General features: G+C 39.7%; 1 protein-coding gene across 4 annotated transcripts in view; it reads left to right on the forward strand.

The window, feature by feature from the left end:
• HS3ST5 (heparan sulfate-glucosamine 3-sulfotransferase 5) overlaps positions 1-26,225 on the forward strand; it is a 260,177-nt gene that overhangs the window by 159,132 nt on the left and 74,820 nt on the right. The window lies entirely within an intron of this gene.

Below are 26,225 nucleotides of genomic sequence, written 5' to 3' on the forward strand. Positions count from 1 at the left end.
TTATTACTGTACATACGGTAATAGTCCGTCTCAATTAATTTTCTCAGTAATGCTATAAAATAGATAGCATTGTCCCCACTCTAAAATCAGGAACCCTGTGACCCTGCACTGCCTAAAATCACGAAAAGAGTCAGAATGAGAACCAAAGTGTCTGACCCTAAATCCTGGGCTGTTTCGCTCTGCATGTTGCCTCTCACAGAGGTGCGCAGTGACTGTTGATAATGAGGAAATTTATTCTCCTCCCTTCTTACAGTTTAAACCAAAGTATGGTGAGATTTCACTAGATTTGACCTTTTAATGAGTATTTTCACTGTGAGATGTTTTTAGTTAACTGTAAATACTTTTCTTATGGGCTAATCCAACTGAGGTGGAGTCGTAAATTATTTTCTTTTGGTCTGAATCAGAGGCTAAAATTCAACTCAACAAGTATTTCTGTTCCCAGACACAGAAGGAAAAGGATGGAAAAAATACCAAATGGGTATTCTCGCCCAGGGTACTTTATAATCTAGGTAACTCAAGTAATGGAAACAAAGCAGAAACATCTAATCTGTTTTTTGACCTTTCATTCCTAAATTCCCTCTGTTACTGGCTCTTCCATGGTCCGTCCCTCGCCCTATGTAATAATATAGGTTGGATACAGTATCATTGTCACAAAAATAACACTTTGGAGTGTGGGGGAATGTGCCATTCAAGAGCCTTATAAAATTTATGAGTTTTAAAATCGTGTTATTCTATTTGAAATTCTTTTGAAGCACTTACATGAGCTCTGTCAAACTTGGCAGACTAGCCCCTCTTGGAATCTTTTTATTTTCTAGGAAATCATCGACAAGTCTTGTTCTTGTCACTGCCAAAATTCCTTGGCTGCTGCTACTTCATCTGTGCATCTGTAGCACCTAGCACTGAGCTGGATGTGGTAGATGACTGATAAATCGTTGGTTAAATTAAATTCTGTCACCCTACTGATACATGAAATATACTCTGCCCTCCTGGCCCACCAGTGAATTACAGAGTAGCTTCAGAGACCCTCTGTCGACCTAAACAAACTACCTTTAGGTGAAGTATCACCAAGAGAGGAGATTGTAAGGACTAACATTTTCTAACACTTCCCTTATTCTGGGTGTTTTACTTTACACGCACCATTTTATTTAGTCCTCAAAGTAACGCTATGAAGTGGGTATTGTTATCCCCCATTTGCCAATAAGGAAGCTAAAATTCGGAGAGTTACCCAACGTATTTAAAAATCACACAGCTTGTGAGGAAGAATTTCCAACACAAGTCTAATCCAAAGGCCAACAAATGATGAAGCAGTAATGCCGGTTAAGTGAGTCCCAGGTCAGAGTCATGAGGCAAGTACACTGTTTTGACATTAACCTCAAGTGACTCAGGCACATCATAAAACCTCCTGATGCCTCAGTTTCCTCATCTCACAAGACATTATTATGAATATCAAAATATTTTATTTGCAAAATGGCTTTGAAATGATCATTGATGCCAGAAACATAAATTATATTTATGGATCTGGTAAACGTAAACACTGAAATAGTAAATAAGTCCTCAAATGGTTTGAAATCTCCAGTAGGTGATGGAAGGTGGAAGCAATGAAAAGAAAGGAAAACCAAAGATAAAGAAATGCCATGGCTGTGTAGAGATTCTGGAAGCAGATCTAGAAAAGATTGTTCTAGTACCAATGCTGATCCAGTGCTGTCAAGTTATCAGTTACTAAGTGGCAGTTACCCTTATAAGATGTTATGTCATGTTTTAAAATGTAGGTGTAATGGCCATAATCACAAACCAAGGACTGGCATAGGATGAAACATTGGAAATCAGGACTGTTGCATATGGAGCCAAATACCTTGTATAAGGAATGGTTGTGTGGCAAGCTACTCATTTGAAGGACTAAGAGTAATACTGTCCTTAAACACACGGTTCTAAAAGTACCTGTGCACCTCCCGGAGTGCCTGGAACACCCTGGGGGCCTCAGCGGGATCCAGCTTGCTGCTCCTTGAGACAGTCTCTTCAAAAGTTTTCCAAAGGAGTTAATGGCACTTCAGATTGTGGCTGATATCTCGCTTTGACCTTGTAGATGCTGAAGGGAAATAAATGTATTTGATGAGATATTAGCATGTTCTTCAGTTATTGTGATAGTAAAAATAGCTCAGTCTTAGAGAACTTTAAGGTGCCTTCCATTTCTTAGCATTTAATTGCGTTGCTACTGAGGTTAGATAATGTCATTAATCTCAGCATACGACCTATGCATGTATTTAGACTTAGGAAAGTTACCCATATTTTTTCTTTTCATTTATTTACATGAAAAGTTGCAGAAACCATCTACTAGAGTTTTAAAAATTGTACTCTCACCTGAATGAGAGCAGGCAACCTAGCTGACACTTTCAACAGTATTCAAGAAGTCAAAGGGAAATTAAGAAACCAATTTCGGGGCTGGCCCAGTGGTGCAGCGGTTAAGTGCACACGTTCCACTTCGGTGGCCTAGGGTTCGCCGGTTCGGATCCTGGGTGCAGACATTGCACTGCTTGGCAACCCATGCTGTGGCGGGCGTCCCACATATAAAGTAGAGGAAGATGGGCACAGATGTTAGCTCAGGGCCAGTCTTCCTCAGCAGAAAGAGAAGAATTAGCAGATGTTAGCTCAGGGCTAGTCTTCCTCAAAAAAAAAAAGAAGAAACCACTTTCCTAAGTGTCTTTTGTTGAAGCCTACCTGGCAGAGACCTGTGCTTGCAAGATCTGCTGCTGAGATGTAGAAGCTGTGAGCAATTGCTCCATTTCACTTGACCAATTTCAACTGTCAAGTATTTCTAAAAATATACTCCTATGACAATAACACATTTAACTTTTTTTAATAGCCTCCTTAATATTTGCAGGTTATCATTATTGTTCATTGTTAAGCATCTTGATGGTAGAATGGGTTCCAAGGATAATGATTGGTGTAATACAGCAACAAATGGCTAATTTGGGGAATAATTTTACAACATAGTCCTAAATTATAAAGGTATCTTATAAACTGTCACTATACAAATGTTATTTGTAAGAATAATTTTTGTAATACCAGATTATGTTTTTCTGCAAAGTAGTGAAATATGATAGAAATTTTCCTACTTCTGTTACTTAAAAAATACTCATGAACATGAGTTCTTCAATACATAGCAGGGTGGTACCTGTTTGAGAGAAGACTCATGAGAATTATAATATCTGCTATTCATAGGGTGCCTGTTCTATGTTAAATACTTTAAAATAAGTCATTCTTAGTCTTCAGAATGTTCCCATGAGGAGATTTTATTTTCCTCATATATTCTCTTATACAACTGGGGCTCAGACAGGTTAATAAATAGATTAGTAAACTAGTAAATGGTAGTGCCACAATTCAAACCCAGATCTTTTAGACTCTAATCTCATGCTCTTTAACTATTAGCGAGCCATGCCTCCATAACAGATAGAAGGTAATGAGTAAAAAAAAACCTCTCAAGACAAAAACAATAATAATAGCTACCGTTTACTAATGTGTCAGGCACTAGGCTAGGTACCCAAAGGACTTTAAATTTGTTATCCTAATAAACAGCTCAAAAGGAGTACATTCATCTCAGGTTTTTCAGATGAATTGGATATTAACATTCCCATTTGCCTTGTGGGAAATTTAAGGTTCAAAGTTATTGAGTTACTGACGTTAGATGACCCACCTGGTAAATAAGAGAACGGAGTTACCAACTCAGGTCTTGTTGACTTCGAAAATCCATGTTCTTTCTGCAGAATATTATAAGCTAAAATATATATCTGATTTATAAAATAAAGACTCTGGACTGCTGCATAGTTATCTCTTTTTCTCTGAATTTATTCTTAGAATGATTTTTAGTTTTATTTAGAAATTACTGAGTTTCCTGTTGGTAAGAAACTTTCAGAAAATTAGTACTCATTCAATGAAAATGCACTAGTTTGTGTTTATCCTTAATGGTGCCTATGTTTACATTAAAGTCAGATTTTATTTATTTATTTATTCTTTGTGAGGGAGATTGGCCCTGAGTTAACATCTGTTGCCAATCTTCCTCTTTTTGCTTGAGGACTATTGTCACTGAGCTGACATCTGTGCCAATCTTCTATTTTGTGGGACGCTACCACAGCATGGCTTCACAAATGGTGCTAGGTCCATGCCAGGGATCCGAATTTGTGAACCCCAGGCCGCCAAAGCAGAGCATGCAAACTTAACCACTACACCACCAGGCTGGCCCCTAAAGTCAGATTTTAACGTTATAAATCTCATGTGCTCAGCTTATATTTTATAATCTAGAATTTCACTAAGAATTTAACAATTACAACATTTGTTAAACTCAGGAAAACTGCCTCACATACATAAATTGCTATTGATACCACAAGTTACGAACAGAACTGAATAGCTTTCATTCTAATCTTACAAGAAGCCTAGCACAGCATTGTGCACTCACTCATTAAAGAAGTGTCTATTGATTGCCAACTATTTTCATAACTTCGTGCTAAGGAGATTGGCCAATAATAAGAATCAAACACCCTGCCTTCAAAGAGCCTTACAAAATTAATTAGGGAGAAAAGACATGGTAACCGTTAAGCAACAGAGATTGATGTTAAGTAATATTGCAACAGGGAAGTAAATCATGTTTAATACAAAAAGGTGAGTGTTCCAATTTCACGGCTAGAGGTGCTGACCATGGGTTGAAGTGGTGAAAACGGCCTCGCAGAAGGAGCAACAGGCAGACAGGATGGATGGCACTGGCCAGGCAGGTGCTTGTGGTGGAGGTGGCCAGGCAGCAAATACATTTATTATTCTGAAGGTTTGTGCGTGGGGACTGGAAAAGACAAGATTAGAAAAGGAAGTGAGGCCAGATAGCCAAAGGCTTTGATTCCAGCTGAAGACTATGGCCTTTGGCCTCCAGGTGATGGGGGCTCTGAAAATTTTTGAGCAGGGGAACGACGTCATTAAAATAGTGCTTTAAAAAAGATTAATTTGGCAGGACTAGGGAGGATGGATTGGTGGAAAGAGAAGAGGAGCAAAGAAACGACTGCAATAATTCAGGTCTAAGGTGATGAGGTTCTGGACAGAAGTGACAATGGGACTAGACAGAAAGAAGTAAATGCAAGAGATAGCGCAAAGAAAGGCATGAGAGAGGGTGATGACTAGATATGGGAGAGAAAGATACAAAAAGCACTAACTTTCAATTCTGTTTGAGAACTTTTATAGTTTACACAGTATATAGAGTTCATGGGACACTGTATACAATATTCATGGTCTGAGATGTCGTTGGATTCGAGGAAATTCTTGCTTTTACCCACTGTAGCATTTCTTTTAGCAAAATCTATAGTGAAGTCCCACTTTCTTAGAGATAGTATATACTATTATAAAAATGCCTGAGAGAATAATTGTAGCTTTATGTCATAGTAATAATAATAGTAATAACTACAGTCACAGGACAACAGCACAATTAGATGAGTGAAGAAAATTCGGCAGAACAGTGATGTTTAATTTACCTCCAAAATTCCAGTTTATTAGTTTAGCTGTTTTATTTCTTTTATCAAATTGACTTTTAAAAACAGGGAATTGATTTTATAAAGTAAATTATTTTCACAAATTATTGATATGGCTCTCTAGTAATTTGCGGTTCATTTGGTGCCTTCCTCCAAGGATTAATTCCACTGTCTTCAAAATGTCTTTGTGTATAATTATTTTACTTTACAGATGGAAAAACTGAGCCATGGAGAAAGTGAACTAATGATTTATCCAAGGTAGTGTGAGAGTTGAAAAATCTACCTTTCCTGTGGGTCCAGTGGACTACATAGATAAAATAGGACTAGAAAGAAATCAATGTTCTTTTTAGAATATTTAGATTTTATTTTAGGTTTAGTAAAAATACCCAGTGCAGGAAAATACAACCCTCTTCTCTGGAACACGCACACACACACACACACACCATTGCATTATTATGATGTATATGTATATCGGTTACTTCAAAAAGCAAGTGTCATTTTAATATTACTTAGATACTGTTTTTAGTGCATCAAGTAAAACATATTGTGGCTTCTAATATTAATTCATTCCCCACTTAGCATTGTTAAAAATATTTATGATCTAGTATAGAGCAAAACAGATTGTTATCCATTTTCCCCAGCTCTGATATAAAAGCATTCTTCAGCTCTTTCCTAGGGAGGAATGTTGTCAAAGTTTGATGGTAATTTATGTTGTCAGTCCATTAAGTTGATTTTATGGCAGCCAACACAACTATTGTCCATTTATGAGAAACCCGAGGACTGCTCTAGGTCTCGGGGAAGGCCGTTTGATACCTGCCCTCTCATATGGTTGACCTTGAGGGGAGCTGAGTTTGGTAATTTATGGCCAACACCATCTAAGAAGACCTATTTGCAAGATTCACTGTCATTTAGTGCTAAATGATCATTGCTGAGTCCAGAGACAACCCGAGACTCTGACAGAGCAATCCCATAAAAAATATTGCCTACCCACCCAGGTGTCCTTTCCAATTATCTGGAGTAGGAATTAATACTTTTAAAAGCTGCTAGTTTTTGAAAGGTTATTACAATTTATTCCAGCGGTTTCTTTTGCACATTATGATGAATTAGTTTATTACGCCATTATTTTCCATGTCAGCTTTTTAGAAGATTGAACCATAATGTTGAAACATTAGTGCGAATGGCAAACATACTATTTTACAGCTGAGTAATATATTTCTTTGAGAAAAATGTGCTCAGTTTTTAATAACAGGTAATTTTATGTTTATGGTCCCTAATGCTGTTGTCAGATATTATTTATTTCTGTTTGGTAAGAACTAGAAAACTTTCTTTTAAAATGTTAATGGTGGTTTAGACAGATTTTAGAGTCGTAGTAAGAATATATTACTTAAAAGTCGAAAATATAAATTGTAAGTGTTTTTCCCTGAAAGCTAATATTTCCAAGGTTTTCTTGACACAGATTTAATATATGATTACTTCCAGGGAGAGTAATACTTCTGTCTCCATTTTTTCTCTAAATGTAGTGGGCAGGGGAAGATTTTTCTTTCTTTTTTTAAAGGTCCTAATGACTTTCAAGTTTTTCTTTAATGAAAAACTTCTTTATCTTAACTGATTTGTTGTTTCATAAACCATTTAGTAATGTTCTATCATTTACAGGTATTTTGTAAGTAATATTAATTTGCACTTTGATAGAGTTTTTTTTTTTTTGGTCATTATTCTCTATTATATGTCTACTAAAATGGTGAAGAAGTATAGGTAATTTCCTATTTTCCAGGTATTAAAAAAATACTCATTGTACCTCTGTGTGACAAAGATTGATGAGAAGGAGTCTGAAGTGTGCTCAGTGTACTATATTTTTATTCATATAGCAAATGGTTTTTGAATGGCTGTTACATGCCAGGCATTATACAGCTGTGTGGAGTTGGGACATGGCCACAGCAACATTTTAGAAAGTCAGTCTTTTTTTTATTTCTGTTACAATTGTTTTTATCCCTACAGTTTTTAAAAACTCCACCTCCACAAAATTCCGAATCTGGAGTAAACTGAACATGTAGGCAAATTCAGTGACACTTGGGAAGTTTTACATTTGCTACCTCCAATCCAACAAATGCTTGCCAAAGGAAATATTGTGTTTTGTTTCCTCATCAAACATTCATTTCTTTAGCAAACGTTCTCAATATTGAAGTATTTGTTTTTGTTGATATGACTGAGGCAAATGTTAGTTTTAGCAGAATTAAGATTCACAGCATTGCATAAATTTTTCCCATTGTGCTAGAGAATTTCTTAATAAAGGATGAGCCTGATAATGGAAGTACCAAAGTTTCATTTTTGGTAGGGGGAAGGCTTTGAAGTATAACATACATAGAGCAAAAATGCACATATAATAAGTATGCAGCTCAACGGATGGTCACAAAGTGAGCACACCCATGTAACCAAATCAACTGGAGACAAAAATCACCAGCATTCCAACAAACACCTGTAAGCCATCCAGTTATCGCCTTCCTCCACCCCTAGTAACTGGTCTTCTGACTTATGACATCATAGCGTAGGTTAGGCTGTTTTTTGAACTTTATATAAATGAAATCCTCATAAAATTATGACTTCTTTAGCCCAGCAAGATGTTTTTGAGATTCATCCCCGTGGTTGTATGTAGCTGTTCTTTGGTATCATTGCTACATGGTATATTCCATTGTTTAAATATATCATGTTTTATTTACCCAGTCTACTATTGATGGTCACTGGATTGATAGCAGTTTGGGGTTATTGCAAAAAGAAAAGTAATGCTTGTATGAGTGTTATCATACATATCTTTCGGTGAAAAAGAAAAGCATTTCTGTTGGGTGTATTCCAAGAAGTAAATACCTGAGTCTCAGGATAAGTATAGGTTCAGCTTTCATAGATACTGCCAACCAGTTTTCCTGATTCCTGGTCATCTCCTACACTTACCAGTTGTTTTCCTTTGGACCTCAAGTTTTAAAATAATTGGGGAGAATTGGAGTAAATAATTTCTAAGTTTCTTTCAGGCCTAGAATTCTATAATTCCGTACTTGTTTGCAGTGGAGAACATTGGCATCGATTTCAACAAAAGACAGATAATAAGAATCTGCTATTTGGTTTTCCATTATATTTCTCTATTTGCATTTGCATCTGGATTTGACTGTTAATGAACCTGCGCGTTCACATTTTATGTTAAATAAAGAAATTACAATATCTGATGCAGAAGAACTGGAAAATTTCCTGGTTTGCCAATCTTATTCTTCCATGTAACACAGACCATTTTTTGCCAGATTGATAGTAATAACTAACCAAGTGGAAAATAGTTCCTCTCTTCGATGTTCCTGGTTATTTTCACTGGAGTAAAGCAGAAAATGTATGTATATATCTCTTTTGGTTATTTTACACAAAATAAGTATTCCATACATTTTTGTCACACACATTTATCCATTTTGTTAAGTGGGTTTTTTGGAGGTGCTTTGGGAGTTGCATAGAATCCTGGCTCTGCCAACTGACTTTAGCCAAATTATTAATCTCCCTTAGCCTTATTTTCTTCATCTCTAATGTGAGAAAAATAATAGTCCTTGCCTCAAAGATGACTATGAGAACAAAATGACATAGCACACGTGAAGTGCTTTGCACAGTGCCTACACATGATACTCAATAAATGTTGGGTGGTGTTGTCTTCTTAATTTTAAGATGGGTTTTCTTCCAGCCTCTGTCTAAAGATAGTAAAGATTCTGTGGCTCACACTTTATGGATAGACAGATATGCTAGAAAATCAATTAGAACCTGACAATTAGACTTTATTTTTCTTTTTATTAATTTTTCCACAAATATTTATTGAGTACCTATTATGTGCTATGCACTACGTAAGACACGAATATTCCACCACAAACAGTTCAGACACTGTCCCTGGGCACACAGAGTTGAAGTGCCTTGCCAGTCCTCAGGCAGTTAAAGTGCAATGGGATCAGGCATAAAGGGGAGGTCCAGACACTATGGATTACACAGGAGGGGCACTTCAATCCAGGAAGACTTCCTGAAGAGAGTGACAGCTAACTCACAGCTGACAGATGCATAGGAGTTAACCAGGTAAGGGAGGGGTAAGGAATGTACAGAAACAAGAGTATACCAGGTGGAGGAAACAGCTTTAGAGGACTAGAAAATTTTCAGAAAGGCTGAAGCTTGGAAGGTTAGGTAAGGGGAAGAGAAAAGGAAAACATGCCAAGAAGAAAGAAGTAAGGCAAGAAAGAAGAAAAGGCAAGCAGAGACCAATCCATTAAGGCCTTATGGACTAGATTTTTGACGTTGGACTTTATCCTGAGGGTAATGAGAAGGCATTGAATGGTCTTAAATTTGAGCATCTTGATCAGATTTGTATATTTGTATTTGAGGGTGCAGAGTGAGGAATGGATTGTGTGGGAACAAAACAGGAGACAGGAAGACCAATTAGGAGGTGAGTGAGTAAACAGGGCGAGCTTAACAGAGATCTGAATTCAGGTCTCAGCAGTGGGGACAAGGAGGAGAGATAGACAGAAAGTGTGACACTTGGAAATCTAGGATAGTACCCATAGTCTTAGCTTAGACAATGGGATGGATACTCAGGGTAGTCCCCAAAGAAAAGAATGCAGAAGGAAGAGAAGGTGGAGGTGGAAGATGGATGCATTCCACTGGGGCATGTTAAGGTTGAAGTGCCTGTGTTGTCTAAGTGCAGAAGATCAGTAAGTGTTGAATAAATAGCTTTGATTCAGGAGAGAAATCTTAGAGGAAGATGTAAATGACGTGGTAATTGCAGCAGCCATGGACATAGGACAGGTTGCTTAAGCAGAGGTTAGAGTAAGAAGAGAGAAGCCCAGAACAGAGCCCTGAGGAAAAGCCATATTTAAGATATAGGTGGAAGAAGAGGAATCTCAAGGACACTGAGAAGGAACGGTCACAGAGGTGGTAGGAAAATGTGAAGTGTGGTTATCATGATGACCAATGGGATAAAATGTTTCTAGAAGATGGGGATGAATGGTCGTTAGTGTCAGATGCTGCCAAGATGTGAAATAAGCTGGGTATTGAGAAGTAGAACCACCAGATTTGGCAACAAGGAGATCTGTGGAGATTTTCCTAAGAGGCTGGCTTTGAGCAAGTCAAAGTACAAATAATAAATGGAAACGTAACTAAGAGTTGATGGAATTCCGGGTAAATGTTGGTGGAATTCTAGGTAAACATAACTAAGAGTTCATGAAATTCTAGGTAAATGTCAAAACATTACATAACTCTATTAGTAAGATAGTTACACTAAGATCTGTTAAATACATATTTTTAAATTTAAATACAGTAACTATGAACTACAACTACAAAATACATACCACGTTTGATCATGTTCTCTTTTTTCTTAATGAGTTTTCACCACTGGTTTGACATTTACCTTTGAATCATAAAAATGTTCCTTAAAAGAATAGGAATTTTATTCTAATCCAATTGTTGAAAACTTGCCTCTTGATGAAACTCAGCTGAGAATTCTGAAGAAAGAGGAATGTGGCAAGGGAGGAGATTCCCTTTGGAGATTTTTTGTTAATGTTGGAAAAAAACAGGATGGAAGCATAACCAAGAGGAATTCCAAATGGGAGGAAAGTTCCTGTCCTTGCATGTACATATACACAGAGTCAAACTCAGAGAGAGAATAAACTCCTTGGAGGAAAAGTTGGTGATTCATTATTGTGAGTTAAGAGGGGACATGTTATAAATCATAAGCAGGAGAAACAAGGTCTGTTTTCCCTGCTCTGTTCCACTGTTGAAAATTAATTTTCCTCAGGATTTTTTTTTCCTGGTGGCTGTTATTTACAGTATCATCCCCCCACACCAGCCCATTCATTTCCACAGATGGCTCTTGTTGGTGCACCAGGGTAAAGCATAGCAAATTAGGTTGGAGGTTGTAGGAACGCTATGTGAAAGCCTTGCTTCCAATTCAGTCTATGAATGTAGGGGGTGTTTATCCTCACATTTCGAACCAAACCCAAGCCCATTTTAGTACACGAGATTCATGTTTAAAAGACATTTGAAAAGGATAGTGTTTGGGGAATTTTCCTTTTAAAAGTATTTAAGGTCCGTTGGGCATATGATATAATGGGTCCTTTCATGGACATGGCATCTTCTCATGGTGGCTTTGTTGCTTTGAGGGTAGAGCTAAGGAGCTGGCTGTCTTGTGGAGCAGTTGGCGTGGCCTGTGGAAGAGCCATGCAAGGGCACCCCTCAACCCTGTCTCCCACCTCCCGAGTGAGTGTGCCCTCTCTGGGGATTGAGCACATGGACCAGGCACTGGACTGAGCACTTCAATGCGCTCTATTCTCATTTAATCTCCAGCAGAGCCGTGAGGTCAACACTATAATTATATCCGTTACAGAAAGGGAAAGTCAGAACCTGAGAAATTTAAGTAATTTGCCCATGTACACAACCGATAAGTAACAAGATCTCAATTCAAACCCAGATTTTTCCACAGTGACTTAATGGAACCGAAAAGTATGTGCTTGTATTTTTTTTTTTTTTGATTTTTTTCCAGGTTTTAAATAGAGTCCACTGGCTTGATTGACAGAAGACTAATAATTTTGTCTTCTAATTCTACCACGGGCTTCACTTTACTACTTTATTCTTTTTTTCCTTTATTCTTCACATGTGTTTATATCCTATTATTTGTATCTCTGTGGGCCACTTAAAATTGGGGAAGAGGATGCCAAAAGAGACACTTTATTCAGTCACAAGATAAAGTATTTATCTTTTATTAAAGTTAAAAATTTTACATTATTAAAATTTAGTACCAAAATAAAATGACATATATAATAGAGTCAGACATAGTGTTAAGCATGAGATTATTCTATGAAATAATTAGCATAAATTTATTCAACAAATATTTCTTGAGCACCTACTACTTTCTAGGCGCTCCCCTGTGTGCTGGGTCAACAGCCGTGAACAAACAGATGGTTGGCCTCCTGGAGCTGACATTCTCAGAGAGGGTGAGGCAGACATTAAACACATATATAACAAGGGCGATAGGGAGAGAGCACACAAGATCAAGCGATAGGGAGCGCCAAAGGGGTGGAAACAGGAGGGGTAGTGTTCTTAAGGACAATGGCAGGCAGGGAAGACTGTTCAGGTAACAGGATGTTTGACAGAGGCCACAGGCAGCGAAGCTGCCCACATCTGGGGGAAGGACATCTCAGGAAGAGGAAGGCTGACCAGCAAGTGCCTGAGACGGGAACTTGCTAAGCATTTTTATGTCCCTCCACCTGCCCCCAAGCAAGGAGAGCAGTGTGGCCTGAATGGAGCAGCCACGGGAAGGGGAATGACAAGCTACTACATCAGACAGGCAGGGTAATGGGGCAGGGTGGTCTGATCTTGTAGGGCCCTGTAAGCCATGTAAGGACTTTAGTGAAATACACTAAGCAAAGCACATTTACAATTAATATGGTTTTAATACAGCCAATCCAAGTTTTGCCAGTTTGCTCCTCTTTCAGGTTTCCTTTTCATTATAAATAGCTCCAATTGGATGATTTGTCCTAAATCCAAGAAGAGCAGAGTCAGAAAATAAGCAAGCTGCCCCTCCCCTCTCCTCCCCAGGGCAGACAGCATAACTGATCACAGATTTCTCTAGTCACACTGCAAAAGGTCAGAGGTGACCAAGAGATAACCATTCCAGACATAGCCTTTAGTACACAGATCTTTCCGTCTCTGCCCCTTGCCCCTGCCCCACCTCAATTCATTAATAGACTGAGGGCCAAGAGCCAAATCTCCAGCAGCTGGATCTGCCTTTGCTTCAGCCCACTTGCCTGACTCAGGAAATAAAACTCCCTGTGAGCCTCGCTGCTCCCCACTGAACCCCCTCCTGACCCCATGCGCACTCAGCCTCCTTGAGTCCCCTCGGTAATTCCTCCTGCTCGCTGTTGCCCACTTGAAGGGACCTGAACAGCAAAGAGCTGAAGGCAAAATAATCTTGACTTTTCTGGGTCTTACCTTCTTCATCTGAAAAGTGGGTCTGCTCTTGCCCAGCCTGCAGGATTGCTGTGGGTACTGAGGTAGTAGCTATTAATAAAGTGATTATGGCTGATTCTCGTTGTGCCCTTGATCTGACAGAAGAAAAAGGGAGGGGAAAAGAGGATCCCAGAAGAAACAGAGGTGAAAATTGCTTACATTTTGAACTATCCTTATAGTTTTACTGTACCGCCACTTCTTTCATATCTGGCTGAGCGCGGAAGAGTTAACTAGAGTGAGATAAGACAGAATATAATAGTCCAAGACAAAAGCTTGACTCTCCACTGATATGGTGTGATGGGGGTCAGCCCAGTTGAGAACACGAATATGAAAATGAGCATCCGCCAATTCCTGGCATCAAGAGGGGACAGAGTTTTCAATAGGTGGGTGGGAAGAAAGAGTGTATCAACGGAGATATAGAAAGAGACAATATTTGGAAAATTAGGAAGTGTAACAAAATTCTAATAGAATATGTAAATATTCCAACCCTATTATCACTTAATGGGGGATAGATGAACATTATTCTCCTAGCTGTACTGAAGCAGGGCAGACTTGGGGCCAGGGCCTGGCACTGCCCCACCAATATGGGACATAAAAGAGGATACATATCAAGATGTCAAGTACTCTGTAAGTACTCTGAGGAAGTCGACTAGGAGACAGAGGCCACTGTCTGAATGACAGCAGTCACCACGTTGCCACTACCATAGACATAGGGCCATAAAGGGATGTTTTGATGGATGGGTTAAATAGAGCAACTGGGAATATTTCAGCAAATGCATAGGGTCTCAACCATTGACTGGGGGTCAGAGGCAAGATTTCAACTGCTTGTGAAGTCAAGAGGGATTGGGGAAGACTCGAACTCACACGGGGCAAACTCAAGAGTGTGGAAATTATTAAGCAGCTTCCCAGGCAGATTCAATTAACAAAACTGAGATCCGACAAATCAAGATAAGGCAAAAGCTTTGGAATCACAACTCAAAGCACAAGCCAAAGCCCCTAGCAGCAAGGCTACATGATGCTGAGCTCCTGCATGCCTCCCAGCTGAGCTGGGGACTGACGGTTTGGGGGGTGCAGGCCACATGGCGCTGCATCTACATTTGGGAGGTTGGACCACAGGGAGAAAGTGTGTAGGGGCGGAGAACTCAACCAGCGCTAACCCCTCTCGCCTGACGCACTCTCAGCAAAATCTGCTTTAGCCTCTGGATTTCTTTGGGCTGCAATATGAAATTCTGAGAAGAAAGATGAGAAAAGTAAATCTGTAGAGTTGTGTGGGGGTTTCAAATTCTTCCTTTAGAAAATCCAGTTCTTGCTTAGCTCACGTAGTTATGGAATTATTCTTAATTATCTAAAATTTTGCCTCTAACTGGATTTCAGTGAAGAATAGTATCCTCAAAAACTCAAAATTCTGGAGTCAAAGGTAATAATAATTAATGAAGTCTTAGAGTGCTGTGTGCTGTGCAGATGTGTTCACTGAGAGAACTATAATTGTGCACTTACAAAGATTGATTCTTTTTCTTTAAAAATAGAAAATTGTGTGCTAATATTAAGAACTGAGACTAAAATTTTCTTTGAATCAATTAAGGAACATAAATTTGAACTTGTCAGCTTACAATTAACTCAGCCACAGAGAACAGGATACAAGAGTAGAGCTGAAAACATTGAATTAGAAAAGAATGACCTTATAAACACTGGCACAAGAACTTATGTTTTTCTACTTTAATTTATAGTTTGTGAAGTGTTGATATAATTTTCTACATTTTACATAATTTGATTATAAGTGTCTTCTTTCAAAGGGGCTTTGAGTATGTTGGAATTTATTGGGCAAATGCTTATTCAGAAGCAAATGGTTATTCATCTACTTATTGGCTTCCAGAGAGAGGTTGCGCTGGTTCATTTAGGCAACTGGAATCTTGTCCACCGAAAAGCTAATCAACAAGATGGCTAGTTACATTTATGAGTATTTCTTTTAGAGGCATTTAGTTTCAACCCCACAGATGGTAGCCGCAGTCCATTAGTTTCTGAGCCAAGCTTTTCCGTGTCCTATTGTACTTAGCAAGATTGCTATTGCAGCAACACAATTATTCCAAATTCAGTGAGACTCAGCGGGGCTGAAACAAAGCTATGTCATAACAATTTAATCCCAGCTCACCTTTCCCTTTACTGGATAAACAATCAAACACCTGCTGAATTCTGTTCCACATAATGAGAACATCCCAGCAATGGAGATCAAAGAATGCTGACATTTGATCTTAACGCCAATACAGTAGAACCCCATTATAGAAAAGATTTTTATTACATGGTTTCAGATAGCTATTGTGTGGGTCAAATCAGGCTGCCCAAAACAAACAATACCAAAACTCCTGACTCGACATGGTTAATTTGTAAGGCGTGCACCTCGTCAGCAGCATTTTTAGGTGCTTCATTCTATCAGAATTAGCCTTCTTTTGAATGACTTGTAAAACGGCTGTTTAAAATTTACAGGGGCAAGAGAATATGTGTTTTCTGGTTTTTCATTTGTGCTTTTAAAAAACAGTAAAAGATGCAAGATGAAAGGATATTAAGAATGTTTATCTTCCTAGTTACGCGAGAATTCCCACTTTGAAGAACAAGCAAAATACGTTGAGTTTTGAAAATGTCCCAAACACAAGTTTTCCACTGTAATTCCCATAGGACACCTTGACTGTCCCTTCTGGGGTTTTTTCCTCCATGTTTATAATGAATAAATAAATATGACCACAAATGACAATGCTTTCTCTCAGGGTTTTATTGTAATTGCTGAATACGTCTCCTACACTCAGGAATTGTCTCTTTCTCTGGGCCTTTTTTGTTGTCATTCACTACAGAATGCAAGGCCCCCTTACCTTCTCCCACCACACCCAAATAGCTTGTGAACCCCCATATTGTTTGCAAAATCTCTCCTGAATGCAGATGAAATGGACCTTTCTCCTCCACTCCTTCCTATTAAGGTCTAATTGCAAGAGCTTTCCCCGGGTTCTCTGCTCTATGAAATGCACCTGTGTAATGTCTTAAATATGAAGCCGATACTCATTTTGACGTGCTTCGCCAGAAGGGCGGCTGGGTCTCCGTACATTTGCTTATGAGATTGCCTGTCTTAGAAAACTTTAAGAAGGCAAACGCTGAACAGCCGTCATTTTGTACTATGAGCAACTGGAACCTGATGAAACTTGATGACGTTTTTATGTTAGTGGTTGTGTGGACATAAGCTACATGACATCTAGATCTGTGTGAATACTATGGTGTGCATGAATCAGAATATACAGGTTATAACAAACTCCACAGGACATCCAAAGCAGTTCATTGCATTGGAAGTGTTCTTAAATTAATCTGTTTAGGTGACGATAATGAGCAAAAGACTGGTTTTCAATAAGAGGACTTGATGGCAACTGAGAAAAACATAATTAGCCACCCCCCACTCCCTACAGAATACAAATTTTCGTATCTAAAAGTAACACCAGGCCGACAGTACCAGAGCGTGCTGCTGGCATGAAAAGCCTCATTTCTTGTTCAGCTAATGTTTTCATCTACCCAGCAAAGCAGAACTGTATTTCAAGTTTGTCTCTTCTTGATCCTGGAGGGTGCAGAATTACCAGGATTTTGAACAGTGCTTTTAACTCATTTGGGACTACCTTTGAGTAGTTAATAAAAACAAACTTTTTTATATGTGTATTGCACTTTTTTATATGTAATTTCAGGAGTGTGGTATACCCCAGATTCAAAATTCCTGCTGACGTAAGAATTTATAACATCTAGAAAAATGACTTTGTGGTACTTAGAACTGAAATTTCAAATTCAAATTACTCTAGAGATGAGGCTTATATTTGTTCTTATGTCAAATCATTCTGAAATCATGATTTCATGCATCGAGACAAAGGAGGGTATGTTCGCTATGACAGAGAGATCCCAAACAACAGAAGCTTACATATAATAGAAGTTTATTTCTTATTGACCTACTAGTTTGGAGTGAGCAGTCCAGGTTGGTAGGGTGGATCTGCTCCATTAGGTTATTCCAAGACCCAGGTTCCTTCTGTGTTATTCTCAATCATCTTCATCTTTGTGGTTGAAGCTGCCAGTGCTCCAACTTATGAAGGAGCATAAAGGAAGGGCAATCAGTCTGTTAAGTAAGTGATGTAGAAATGGTGCGCATCACTTCAGCGCACATTCTGTTAGTGAGAAAACAGTCGTATGGCCACATCTAGTGACGAGGAAGGCTGGAAACATAGTCTGTGGCAGTTCCCATCCAAGCTTGTGCTTCTGGATAGCCAGACATCCATATGCTTTCAAAATCCCACCCAGCCTTTGCATCCAGCACAAAGTCATGCACCACCTTCTCCATCAGGAGCAGAGATGACTCCTGTTCTGGTGACCTACAAAAAGTCAAGTTGTCTGGCTCTACCAACACCCCTCCAATATATAGTGTTGGTGTAGGAATAGGACTACTGCAATAAAATCTCCCATTCAGAGAAGAAATAATGGGAAACACATAGCGGTCCCTGGTCCACACTGATGATGAAATCCTGATGCTGGGGAACTCCAGAGATTCCCTGCCCTACCAGGGGACTCGTCCCCTTGGGTAGACCCTGGAACACCTGCTTGACATCAACCTCCATGGCCTCTGACTTTCCCCTCTGGGAGGTTCTTCCTTGTCCATTATTCTCCTTAACCACATCTGAAGAGAGACAGAGAGAATACCTTCTTTGGGGCCTAGTTTTGGGACTGAATAATCACAGGCTTTTACGGGCCAGGCTTCTGCTTTCTTTAATAATACCATTTTCTCAAAATTTGATCAGGTTATGCTAGTCTCTGCTGTAAGAGAGGAACAAAGTTGATCACTTTTTTTTTTTTTTAAATAGCAGGTTACCCTTTCACACTGCTCACAAATTGCTGTTTCAAATATCCTCCTTATCTGTCTTTGTGGTTGATCTTCCGGATAAGGCTCTAGACTATCAAAGACTGCTTCACTTCAATCAACCTTAGGAAGATATACCTTCCTTTCAGCTATTTAAAGGTGATGGGGCATAATGGTAACAACTCAGTTAAGATCACTTTCCACAAATTCTCTAAATTCAGCTGTGGTAGGTACAACACTATTGTCAGAAACGGTCAGCCCAGAGCAGAGGGCTGTGGCTGGATGGCAGACAACCTTGTTCTTGCTGCGTGAAGGCCTGGGCCTTCCCATGGCATACTCACCTGAACATTCCCTCACACATGCAATTCCCCAGAAGCCCAAGACTGAACTCTCCCTTCTGCTTCTGCGGTATCTGGTTGCTTTGGTGTTCTTGACCCTGCCTGCTCCGCATACTTGTCCCCTCCCATTTAACCTCCACTGTCTTGGGATATGATGTTTTCTATCTGTATAACTCACCTTGGCCACTCCCTCCAGTTTTCCTCCTTCTAGTCAAGCAGACTCTGGGTGGCTATGTGAGCATTCCCATCTGGAAATCCTCTGATTTTGGAATCTGCCTTTCCAAACCCAACCTTATCATTTCATTTCAGTCTTGCCTTAAACCAAGGCCCACATAGGCCAGGCCTACTGCTGAGACCATTGAAAATAACACTTGAGATAAAACCAGAAGTATGCTAAGCTATTTTGAGAAGGAATCTTCCATGATAAAGAAACTCAATTCCTGAAAAGATGATGAAAAATCAAAGCAAGGTGCCATTTTGACAACCTTTGACCTATGTGTGAAAGAGGACTGGAATGTGCTATCAAGACCAACTAGAACTGCAAAGCCAAACCCTGGATCCAGAACTTGAAGGAACATGGACAGAATACCAGAACCTAGTTTGTATGAAAAGTGTGAGATCAGGTTCAAAGAGAAGACTGTCAGGGTAAACCATGAGGGATGCCAAAAAGTAAGGGTCAAGTCAGGGACAAAACCCAGCAGAAAGTAGAGGAGCTGGGGTGACGAAGAGGTGGGCAGGTGAGAGTAATTTTCACAAGCGTCAGTTGAGCATGTTTGAAGGGCCCAGACTCTGTGGCACAGGAGAGCTCTCACCTGGTAAAAGGTCCCACTGTTCAGATCCTAACAGCAGAGTGCTGGGCCAGGGAGACACAAACATTTACTGCACAGCTGTCATATGTTAGGCACTGTCATAGGAGCTATTCAAAGGTGCTCATTTAGTTCCAGCAACACCGCTTTGAAGTAGATGTCAACTCTCAACATTTTACAGATGAGGAAACTGAAATGCAGTTTGATCACATAGCTATTCAGTGTCAGAGCTAAGATTAGTACCCAGATCTACTGATGCCAGAGGCTTTGCATTTTCCATCTAGCAGGGGTTAGAACATGTTTAAAAACATCCATGGATTTTTCTGGGCCTGCCACCTAAGTTTCCATTTCTCTGCTTGTGTGCTGTAGATGCATTAAGGTAAAGGCTGTCTTCTACACTGGGATTTCTCTCATCATTAAATGGTCATGTTTGATTGGAATGTAGGAACTTTGGGAGAGTTTAATTTCAGGTCCTTATACCAGACCATTCTGCCTCTTATTAATGACAGCCCCAAAGCTGAAACAGATTTCTTTCTTTGTGATGTAAGAAAAAAGGCCTTTGTTGGGCTTTGGTTTTATATGTGAAATTTCAATCTTTGAACAATGACTGTTGGGAAATCTAGTTAATAATGTAATCATTTCACTAAATGGATTGGTCTTAGGTCTTCCAAAAGTGCTAAGAGGTCTGCAATTGTGCCCCGCCAATGTTTGGGAGCGCTGCGTGCTTGTCTTTGTACAGTCCAAAGAGAATGGAAATCTTTCAGCCTAAAAATACAGGACAGCAGTTTTTCTGATACTCAAATCATCCATCTTGTCAGGAGCAGTTATGTGCCAGTCAGCTCAGGCGACAGAGCAGAGGGTGGTGAACACGTTGCCTCTGGGAACTCCTCAAGTGCGTGGGCATCGCCTGCCAAACTCCAGTATTGGAATAGCAACAACACTACACACTTAATCACCTCCTGTTCTGCCATGGGTGTGAAAAAAGTCCCTGAGAGAAGCACAAATCTAAAAGAGGAATTAGGCAATGATTATACAGTGATTTCCTACTGAAAGCAACGTATGTGTTGTTAACAATGATAATCATTATTATTCCAGCAGACATTTATGCACTGCTTATGATACACCGGGTATTGTTCCATGCACTGTATGGATATTAACTCATTTAATCTTTGCAACAGTCTTGGGAAGTAGGAAGTAGAAGTCTTGTTATGCCAGCATTAGAGATGAGAAAACAAAGGCCTGGACCAGTTAAGGAACTTGCCCAAGACCACATATCTGGTAAAAAGCCACTACTAAAATGATGCTCCGTGTTTGAAGGACCAATGATGAGACAGATATAATGAGTGACAAAGACTTTGGAATGATGAAGGGAGAAGAGAGAGCCCAGTAAACTCACACATGGGACTTGCAGTGTTGAAGTCACTCCACTCCTCCTTGTGGCCACCGTCCACTGCTTATATCTTTCCTCCTCCAAAAACCTGAAAATTTTTCCCTGTGACTACACTTACGTGAGGAATCTGAGATAATAAGGCAGGAACTTGTGAATGAGGTGGCGAGATAACGTTTACCTACAAACAGTCCAAAGGAAATCACTCCATTCTATGCAGTATTCATTCTCCCCCGTCCTTATTCCCCATAAATGGTTAGACATATAGGAAAGCCTTGATACGAGATTATTCTTTGCACAGAGTTCATAAAAACTAGATCAATTAAATGCTGTTATCCTGGCTCTTCTTCCAAGACTGGAAACTGTTTTATTATACAGAATACTTTTCTGCAATGGCATTTACTACACTGTGATTTTACCTGTAAAGACAAAAGGATAATCAAACTTATTGGTGATACAATTGTTCATCTTGACAAACATTTTTCGAAAATTGCCACATTTCAGTTCTGTTTGGCCCACAAGGCGTGCATTATCCTCACCCACTCCCGCAGTTACTGCACCCTCCTTCCTGCCAGCCCTCCTTATCACCCATGACACGTGTGCCTGCCACATGACCACGTTCAGAGTTTCCACATGGAGTGGATTTTTAATGAAAAAGACAAAGAAAGAAGGTTGATGGCATTTCCTTCTGATTTTACTCCATTTTACTCATTCCTTTCATTGGGCTGCCAATCCCAAACTTTAGATCTTGTTTGAAGTAGGACTTTTTAAGTTTTTTAAACCGTAATTGAATTTGAACAACGTCTATAAGTGGTATGTTCCTCACATCCTCTTCTGAGAATTCTATACAAAGGTAGGATTTTGTCATCCTTGACATAACTAGACGTTGATGCTCCAAGTAGAAAAGCTTAAGAAATAAGGATGATGGAGAGAGGAAGGCAGTACAAGACTTGAAACATTAAAGGAGCAGGGCATTATTTTGTGTGAGAGAAAAGAGAGACAAAGTGGAAACCAAGAAATGTGTGAATATTACAGACAACTGTCTATAGGAAAGGAAGAAAAAAACATGGGATAAAAAAATGAAGCAGAAAGGTATTCATTTTCTTCAGATAATGTAAGGATCTGAGAGCCAATAGACTCTCCTGACAGTCGTTAGCATGGCACGCCTATGTTCAAGAAACACATGAACTATCATCTTAGAGCACGAAGTGGCAAAGTGGCAAGGCGCTGAGAACACTGGCAGCTCCCAATGGCTAGGGGACAGGCGCTATTGGACAGGAAGGTCAAGCTCACCTTCTCAGCGTCACCTTCCACATATCCTCTGCTGCCTTGTCACATTCCAACTGAGTTTCATGCATTTGGTATTGTACATATTGTTACAATGAAAATTAAAACTGTCATACTTGGGTGGCTTGGGCACATTCATAATTTATCACCTTCCTTTATAGTTAAAAAGAACAACCAGGGAAATGCAGCTTAGCTCTCACTCACAAACTTCAGTACTGCATAAAGCATGCTGGGGCCTCGTAAGACAGATATACTGCACACATTTAGCATATTTATTTCTCCCCTTATGGAACTTTTTCTTATCCCTGGTATGCTTAGCTCTAAATATATTCAGAGCCTATAAATATTACATGGAATTTTGAGATCTGAAAAATAACTTCTTCATCCCTGATTTACTGATATGCTGCAGAACAAGTTTAGTATCTATATTTACATGAGAAAAATTTTCAGTTAATACACCAGGCTGTTTTTAGCCACCCATGGCAGTGCTGTGATTACATTTCGAACCTTGAGAGAAAAGGGAGAAAAGGGAAACAATTTAGAGTGATCCCAGGTTTCTGTCCTTAGTTGCTGGGTAAAAAGAGATTCACGAAGATTGGGGAGACGTGAGTTTCCAGTGCTAAAGTTGATGAGCACATTTTAATGAGGGAGCGAAGCCAGGCGCCCACTTCCTTGTCCTTCTGATATTAGAATCATGTATTTTCAAGCTCCTATTTTGGTTCCATATGACTAAAAATAATAGCTATCCTTTATTACTTGACTAGTTGCAGGCACTGTTGCTCACCCTATCTAATTTAATCCTTATGACAATCTTGTGGGTGTTTTTTCTCTATTTCATGGATGAGGAAGTTGAACCAGAGACATTAAATAACTTGCTAAAAGTCACACAGCTAGTAAATTGCAAAGAGCCACTAGGCTCCAAACCTATGCCTTCACCTCTGCCCTACACAGCTTCCCATTTGGAAAATAGCAAACTTGCCACGTTTTACGGAAGAATTGTATTTCTCCCTGGAGGTTCAGTCCCAGGGCAGCCCCCTCAGTGCTCCTCGTCGTGCTTCTCTGTTCAGGGTGCCCTTCCACGTGTCCTTGGAGCAGATCTGAACATGATACTAGCGCCCTGTTTTGGGCACACAGCCAAGGTTAGCGTGGAATAGAGTCAGCAAGGTCCAATGCTTACTAAATCTTCATTCGTTTTACAAATGCATCTTAGAACATTATAACAAGCAAGAGTGGGCAGACCTTAGAGATTTTCTAATTCATCACAAACATCTAATGTAGCCCAAATTTCAGCCACTCACACACCACCTTCATGATTTCAGCCAGATTGACCCACCACTTTTACAATTAGTTAAGGCACCTTTTAAATAAACTGGTTTTTTACCTTAAACGTATTTATTATAAAAAGAATTTTCCCATTACTGTAATAAATGGAAAACCAGGATCACTTTCCATAAATTGAAGTTAACCCATAAAAATTACAGACAAAACAAAGTAGGATTATTAAATTCTAGTCTAATATTGCCAAAACTCTTTAAAATTGATAGTTAGGTCTTTCTTATGGTGCATATTAGAAATTGTTTGAGAGATATTAAAGACATCGTAACATCAAACCAGGACTTTTCCCCTTGATTAAACAGGAGGATTAAAAAAGGAAGTAAAAGGGGGCTGGCCCCGTGGCTGAGTGGTTAAGTTCGCGCACTCCGCTGCAGGCGGCCCAGTGTTTCGTTGGTTTGAATCCTGGGCGCGGACATGGCACTGCTCATCAGGCCACGCTGAGGCAGCGTCCCACATGCCACAACTAGAGGGACCCACAACGAAGAATATACAACTATGTACCGGGGGGCTTTGGGGAGAAAAAGGAAAAATAAAATCTTTAAAAAAAAAAAAAAAGGAAGTAAAAGGAAATAACTGTTTCCCCACGCAGCTCAGTGTTATTTAATATCATGTCTGTGCATTACTTGCAGTCATCTCTAGCATAGCCCGCAGTTTGTATTCATCAGTTGGAAAACTCTGGCCTTGTCTATTCCCCACATGTTACCAAAAAAGAAACTAAGATCCAAAAAAGTGAAATGATTTTCCATGCTCACACATCTGGTACCTGGAATTTAGTAGATGTTCAATGATCAAATGAATGAGCCATTTGGACATGTATGGACTTTAAAATCAAATGTGGGTTCTAATTCTGTCACTATCACTTACAGCCTGTATGACCAAAACCCAGGTGGTCTTTGACTTCCAGCAGTGTTCTTCCTAATGGGGCACACTGCCTCACAAGTTGAAGATGATGCATGAGTGGTAGCGAAGAGAGCTGGATGCGGATTCTGCAATAGGTCCAAGTTCTACAAAGCAAAACCTAGCATGGAGTTGGGAATCCAAGATGTATTAAATAAGTAATAACACATGAATCTTTAGATGGATAGGAATCTTGTTGTCTTCATTCTGAATTCAACAATTAAATTCAACTTCCATTTATTGAGCACCTTCTGCATGAATCCATATAGAGCAGGATCAAAGATAAATAGGATTACTCATGTTGAATCACCCATAAGTTGGAGTGGTGTATAAAGGCCTGTTCTGCCTTCCTCACCCCTTTTTTTTTTTTTTTGCCCTTTGTCCCCCATGCCATTGGGAAGAGTTTTGAATTCTGACCTCTTCATGGACTTTTCCAGCTGCTTTTCCTGCCTGCTTCAATCTCCTCACCCACATTCGCCTGTGGCCACCACAAGCTTTTATGTTAATACATCTCAGATGGCCTAGCTGTTCAACAAAGTTCAGGGGTGGTTAGAATGTAAAAGCTGCCTCAGTCACCACAGCAAAGACAAAAGAAGTGCTTCTGAAGGAAGAGTGAGGAGAACATGCAGGCAAGAGGGCAAAGCTATTCCTGTGGGACTGAATGGTGCTTCTCCTGGCCATTACGCTCCCCACCGCCATCTTTGGTGGAGCGCACAGCTTCGCCCTCCATTCCAAGAGTGGAGCCTGAAGAAATGTTTCCCTTAAATTCCTACTCTAGATGTTTACCAGAAGAGCCACGTAGGTGGGTTAGGTCCAAAAGACTGTGAAGTGTGGTATTTTCATTCATTTGACCTCGTAAGAGGAGCAGGAAGGAATGCTAAGAAAGAAGTTGAAGTATAAATCAGGTGTTCCTAAATGGTTATCTGCTCATTCCAATCCTCTTCTCCTAACTCTGGCTTCTGCTTTTAAGTTTTACTTGACCTCTCCCGATATTAAGACCTTCTACCCTCCCCAACATTCCATCATTGTAAGCAACACCTGCCTTCACAGCAATAACAGACGAGATCATATCAACCCAAATGCCTTTTAGTTCTAACTGTGCTGGTACTGTACAAGTCACCTTTTTGGGAGAACAAAGGAAATCTGAAAAGTGAATTTGTGAAGAGACTAGTGCTTTAAGTTCAATTCAATAGTTGAAGGCAATATGCCCTTTTCTTTATGAATCAGTGATTCTGTCCTGTCTCTAATACCTAGAATCCACTCTGGGTTATAATAGATGCTCAATAAGTACTTAAATGAATAAATGAACATTCGTTTGGAAATATAATGGCCTATGACGTTAGATATGGATGTTAACTCGGTTACTGCCATTTACTACTGGTGTGACATTAGGCAAGGTTCCCAGCTCTCTGAGCCACCATTTTCTCATCTATAAAGTGCTAGTGCTGCTATTAAGATTAGGGATAAAGTATGCAGAGCAGCTAGCACAGTCCCTGGCCCAGAGGAGGAAGTTAATAAATGGTAGCTAAGTGCATCTGTGCTCTCTGCTTATTATTTGGTAGTATTAAGGAAATCTAAAAATGCCTTTTCCCTCAAAGATCCAACTATCTGTTTAATCATCGATGCCACCAATAGGACATAGTGTTGGATGCCAAAGGAGACATAAGCAGCGGGAAATGGGAAAAGTGGGAGAGATGAAATAGGAATAAAAGAATCCAATAAAAAAGGCAGACAAAGCAGGAAGTCAAGTGGAGAACAGAGTGACTTGCCAATAATACCTGCCTTGGTGGCACTTGG

The sequence above is a fragment of the Equus quagga genome, chromosome 11 (genome assembly GCF_021613505.1).
Source record: "Equus quagga isolate Etosha38 chromosome 11, UCLA_HA_Equagga_1.0, whole genome shotgun sequence".
NCBI lineage: Eukaryota > Metazoa > Chordata > Mammalia > Perissodactyla > Equidae > Equus > Equus quagga.